The sequence below is a fragment of the Fukomys damarensis genome, unplaced genomic scaffold, assembly GCF_012274545.1.
Source record: "Fukomys damarensis isolate Sample0158 unplaced genomic scaffold, DMR_v1.0_HiC HiC_scaffold_16, whole genome shotgun sequence".
NCBI lineage: Eukaryota > Metazoa > Chordata > Mammalia > Rodentia > Bathyergidae > Fukomys > Fukomys damarensis.
In genome coordinates this window covers 1,976,027-1,982,026 of record NW_022900928.1, presented here as the reverse complement: position 1 = coordinate 1,982,026, position 6,000 = coordinate 1,976,027, and the positions used below count along the sequence as shown (strand labels likewise).

At 48.9% G+C, this 6,000-nt stretch overlaps 1 protein-coding gene across 1 annotated transcript in view; it reads left to right on the top strand.

Annotated features, from left to right (window-relative positions):
* The window catches only part of Elp4 (elongator acetyltransferase complex subunit 4), a 154,149-nt gene that overhangs the window by 17,000 nt on the left and 131,149 nt on the right, over nt 1–6,000 (top strand). The window lies entirely within an intron of this gene.

Sequence of the window (6,000 nt, the reverse complement as noted above, 5' to 3'; positions counted from 1 at the left end):
TTTTTTTTTTTTTTTTTTTTTTTTTTGAGACAGAGTCTCACTGTGTAGTTGAGACTGACCTGGAACTCACTATGTAGGCTAGCCTGGTCTAGAACTCACATCACTCCTCCTGCCTCAGCCACCAGAGTGCTGGGATTACAGGTGTGCACCACCACACCCGGATTTTTTTTTCTTTTTGCCCCCACCCCCTTTTTTTGGTACTGGGGATAGCATTCAGAGGACTTTATGCTTGCAAGGCAGGCACTGGAACCACTGAACTAAATCCCTGGCCCTTGCCCGGCCCCTTTTGAATGCTAATTTTTTTAGACAAGTTCTTGCCAGATTGCTTTGGCCCCTCTCAAAATAGTGGTTCTCCTGCCTTAGCACCTCTAGTAGCTGGAATTACAAGTACACAGCACTACATTAGGATATTTGTGTTTTTAAAATCAAATTTCAAATTTTTAAACATGAAGAGCTAATATAGCTAATGTATAGTAAGGATTGAAGTTGAAGCACTGAAAAAAAATTCTATTTCACATGCCCAGCATTTCTCCATTTTAATCTGCAAGAAATCTCTTCCAAATGGTGAGGTCATACACAGGGACTGCTAATAAGATCTCCATGTGTATGTCGGTTAGAGATGGTTTTTATAGGCGCAGGATAGGACTCCTAAGATGCAATGCCTTGATTTTGTGTCGTCACACCACCTCCTACTTTCAGTCCAGTTCTTTCTGAAGCCAGCCATGAGCCTCGAGCTGTTGGGACAGTTAGCTACAGCTACAGAGGCCCCTCAAGTTCCGTCTGCTGGACCTTTTATGAATCAAAACATTGAGTCAAACTGTCGTAGGTCAAGGCCCGCCTCATACCACTGCACTGTATTCGTCTTTTCTCACGCAAGAACATTAAGTTTGCTAGCTCACCCCAACTCACATTTGACCTCTCACCATTTCTGTGGGCCAGTGTGGCCTCCATAAGCCCACAGCCAAGGCGCCAGCCAGGACAGAGTCCCTCTCTTTGGGTTTGTTTTGTGTATTCATGGTTGGCCTCAGGTTTGGAGCCCTCCTGCCTCAGCCTCCCAACAGATGGGACTCCAGGCCTGTGCCACCAAGCCCAGCTCCGTGTGGCTTTTCCCCTGCAGCCTGCCTGATCAGCTTTGCCCTGTTAGCCGGCTGGCCGGCCGGATTGCTCACAGGTGGCTTCTTATTCAGGAACAGCAGAGGAGGACGTCTCCTGGCACGGTCCATGGTAGCCTAGGGAATGGATGACATCGTCCCTGTGACCCTGGAAGGGTTCTGGGAAAGCAGAGCATGAGGAGATGGTGACATGGGACCACCTTAGCGTGCGCCCTGCGCTCTGCCCCTTGCATCTCTTCCGGGTTCCTCCCCTGGGATATTATGGTGCTTCCTGGACCCCTGTCCTCCTCAGCATTCTTTTCCAGGCCGTTTCTCTTCCACATCACCCAGCACCTTTTGAGCATTTTCCTTCGTGCACAGGCACTGCTCACGTGGCCGGCCGCCTGGCTCCCTGCCTCTGTAACAAAGTTTGCAGGGCTGCTCGGGCCTGCTTGTTCGCCCGCGGCCCTAGCTGCGTGTGCGGGACGGGGCGGGTGTGAGCAAGTCGACACGTGCGTGTGGCCCTTTCTGGCGTTTTTAGCAGAGAGAGCGCTGACACTGCCTGCCTCTCCTTTTCATTTGTGGCAGTACTGATCAGCATCGCGGCCGGGTCTCCCTGCAGCTCTTCGGCGGGGACACCTGGCTGGTAACACAGCAGCACTGAGTTTCCGCAGGGCGCTTGGCAGCGTTAGGCAGCAAAAGTCTTGGCTTTTCCCTCTGCGAATGAAGCGCCGTGCTGCTTGTGCAGGAATACTCACAGCGTGAGTAGAATGTGTGGTTTCGGGCAAGCAGGTGGGCTGTGAAAAGATGTCAATAGAATCAGAAAGTGGGGGAGAGAGGTGAGTGGAGAGAGAAATATACCTGGGGACAGGGACTCAGCGGCAGGCAGTGCCGGAGGGAGAAAGGACAGCTCAGCACAGGCCCGAGGGCTTGGCCTCAGCTCCCTCCTCCTGGGATTCCTTCCCGAAACCTCACAGCCCTTGTCCTGGCCACCAAACCAGTGTGCAGAGACCAGGCGATTTTCTGTACCCCCCATGGACTCCCAGAATTTGTTTGTTTAAACTTCAGCACCAGAGAAATCCATCTCACCTCACCTCCCTGTTATCTTTGCTCATTGTCTGAGAATGAAGCTCTTCCAGAGCTCTTATCGCCATAATACTTTTATCTCCACTATCTTGTGTGGTTTTCCTTTTTAAGACTCAGTATCCTACCATTTACTTCCCTTACAAACCTTTCCAGCATGCCATCAGTGACACCTATTTTAACCTTGATATCCTCAAATCTTACCATTTTATTGAAACATTTAATATTTATTGATGATTTTCTGCATGCCCGGTGTCATGTGGAGCCCTAGTCATGTGTTTTACCATTCAATGTTACTATAGTCAGACAGGACATCTTTATTTAACAGGTGATAAAATTGAATTTAAAAAAATTTTTAATTATGTTTTTGAGATGGTTTCTGGCTAAGTTGCCCAGGCTGGGCTTGTACTTGGTATCCCCCTGCCTCAGCCTTCCAGAGTGCTGGAATTATGTATATGTGCCACCATGCCCAGTTATAATTGAAGTTTTCAGAGAAACTAAGTAACTTACTCAAGGCCAAACTGATTAATGGCTGAGATTCACAATCACATTTCTTTGGTATTAAATCATTTTATAAAAACTGGTAATTCATTTAAAAAAATCCCTCGTGAGGTGAGATATATCTTTGGACCATGAGCCTTCTCATTGCTGCCATATCCCACTTCATAATTACGTCCCTCTTTTACCAGAAGCTGTCCTGATCTCTAATCTCAAGTGGGTCTTTAACACTGGCCAAAACTTGTAGCTCTAGTTACCTCTTTTTTATTCTTATTAATCTGTGGCCCTTTAAACTTCCATGCTCTCAGGTGTCATTACTGCTTGCTCCTCCTCTGTGCACGGTTTCCAATATTGCACACACAAAAGAATGTTTTTCATCAGATGAGAATGTGCCAGGCTTCCCACCATTGACCCTTAAAGCTTTCCTTTGTTCACAAATAAGTTACACTGTATCTTCTGTCCTTTCCCCTCTTCCTCAGCTCTTACATTGGTCAGCTTTCCACTGCTGAGACGGAATACTTGACACTTGCTAGATAATGGAGGAGAGATGTACTTTGGCTGACGGGTTCAGCGGTTTCAGTCCATGGTTGGCTGGCTCCAGGGCAAGAACATCAGGGGAGAGGGATGTGGCCGAGAAAAGCTGCTCACCTCCTGGCAGCCTGAGGAGTAGAGAGGAGGGTGTGCGGACACAGGGTCTTTGGACAGGGCGTGCCCTTGGCGGGCACACTCTGAATGAGCCAGGCCCCTCCCCTCAGCCATGACGGTGTGACCCCATGGGCGGGTTCATCTTCACTTGAAGTTTGCACCCTGAGATCCAGGCACCTCCCAACAGCCCCACCTCTGACATGTGACATTTGACTTCGGGGGACCTTGTAGATCCAAACCATGGTGGGTCTTACCTCTTCTCCCTTTCCAAAGCTCTGTCAACAGTAGCTCTCTCCTCTCCTTATCTCAGTCTTTCCTCTGTGAGCTCTTACCTGTGCGTACTGTGAACAGTCAGACCCTTGATGCAGTGGCACACTCCTCTAAGTGCACAGCATTTAGGGTTCTGGGGGAGGATCTCAGGTTCAAGGCCAGCCCGGACAAAGAATGAACGAAGGAAAGAAAAAGAGAGAAGAAGAGAGTCACGTGGGTCAGCCTCCAGTTGTGGTAGAAATACCAAGGAGCTCAGCTTCTGAGCGAAGATGTCTGTGTGGTTCACAGCATGGCAGTTTCAGTCTGGGATCAGCCTGTTGGCCCCTTGCTCTCCAGGCTGTGGTGAGGCGGCTGGGATGGTGGCAGTGTGGCAGCGCCATCATCCCGGTGAATGGTGGGAGGAGGGACCCCCGGGGCCCTCCACAGGCACAGCCTCACCTGCGGGTTCCTGCCCTGTCCCGCACACAAGCCAAGACCCAGCTTTGGACTGAGGCAGAGCTTTCCATCCGACCCCGCCTGTCTCTCCGCTGTTACTATTGCTGCTTCTCTTTCCTGTCACGGCCAAGCCTCCCTAGTGTGTACTTGTGTATGGTGATAGCACACGTGTTCCTGTGTACTGCGGACACCACGGTTTCACCGAAATCGCGTGAGTCACTCACGTCCCAGTGGGCGCTTCTCCGCCCTTTGTGATCTGTGGGTTGGTCCCGTTGGTACTTACCCTTTGCTTCCTTTGGAATCTGTTAGCACCTTCTGTTCTGGCCCTCCTTACCCCCGCTTTACTGACACGCTGGTATCCTGCTCTCTCTCAGTGCTCTTTGGGAGGTGGGTCTCGGCCAGCAGTCACCGAGTGGTCAGGGAATAAAAGTGACTGGCACTCTCCAGGCGGGCTGCCTGACAGAAGGGCCAGAGCCTTGCCTGCTCCTTGTTCAGCCTTTCCTGTCTAACACTGTGCAGCTGCCTCAAAACTGACTGCACCCTGTGACATCACCCTAGGTAGGAGACTGGGGAAGTCATGCAGGGTTCCCCTTAACGATTTTTGTATCTCGTTGTACTGCCAATTATAATACTGTAATTTCCACATATAATTTATTCATTATTATAATTTCTGTTTCTCTTGATAGTCTCTTTTTCTTCACTTATTGATATCATATTGTCCTTTCTTAATGTGAAGATATGCAAGGCCAAAAGCTTTCTGCCAGGTGTCGTGACACATACCAGTGATCCCAGCGCTCAGGAGACTGAGGCAGGAGGATCCCTTAGTTTGAGGCCAGCCTGGGCTACATAGTAAGTTCAAGGCCAGCCTGAGCTACATAGCAAGACCCTGCCTCAAAATAAATAAATAAATACATGCATACATAAAATCAGTAAGACTAAAGCTTTCTACCTGCCTTCAGAGGAGCAGCCAACACCTGGATGGGACAGAAAGTCTTCTCTTTCGTCCTGCAGTGACTTTCCTGCTGTTTCTCTCTCCCACCCACTCAGCTCAGCGGGCAGCAAGGGCCCTGAACTGTGAGTGCTACTCTGCCGCCTGGGAGTAAGAAGATAGGACGTGGTGCTGCTAGGAAGTGGGTGCCGTGCTTTGGCCAGAGAACCGTCCGCCAACGTCCTTGTCCCTCGATACCCGCCTTTCAGAAGGAAACTGCTGTGGCTGCCACCTGCTTTTTGTCACTTGCGGTGGCTTCACATACTTGATAACTCAAATACTCTTTCACCTTGCTGCAGGAGGTTGTGTGTGGTGACTCCCACTGCTAGCTCACCGATTCCGACTCCTCAGGAATGTTTTCAGTAGTGTCCTTTTCAGATACTGGTGACGCCTTGGGTATTATAGGAATTCAGTTACTGTTGTTCAGGAAGTTAATAATGACTGCTCTTGTTTTAGACGGTGGTTACCTCTTTTCTTCTTTTTCCATTATGTTCCAGTTATTGAAGGAAAGACAGCGAATATAAACGTGTGGACATGTAGCTTAGTAGAATAGTAAGAGAACAAAGGTAGTAGGAAGCTGTTTTCATTTGGCAATACAATTTCAAAAATATGGCGTATTGTTGCCCAAGAAGACTGCACAATCAACATTTACTTATTAAAATTCTGAAAAGAAAAGGGACAAGGGACTAATAAAAAGCAAAATACTATTTACTGAGAAAACAGTACAAATTTAGAAATTCTATCACTTTTAAAATCTTCAATTTAAAATAGTCTTGGATTTTAAACCCAAAACTAGAAGCGAGAAACAGTCTATTTCTGCTTTTGTGAATTTTATAAACGTGAGACATCAGGCTCCTACGCGACGTGAGGAGGGTGGGAGTTTACAGGCCGAGAGCAGATGGGAGCGGCTGCTAGCGCGCTGTCTGCTGTCGTCCTTGCCCCTCACCCACCAGGGCTTGTGGGTGGCTGGAGAGTCCGAGCACAGTCTCC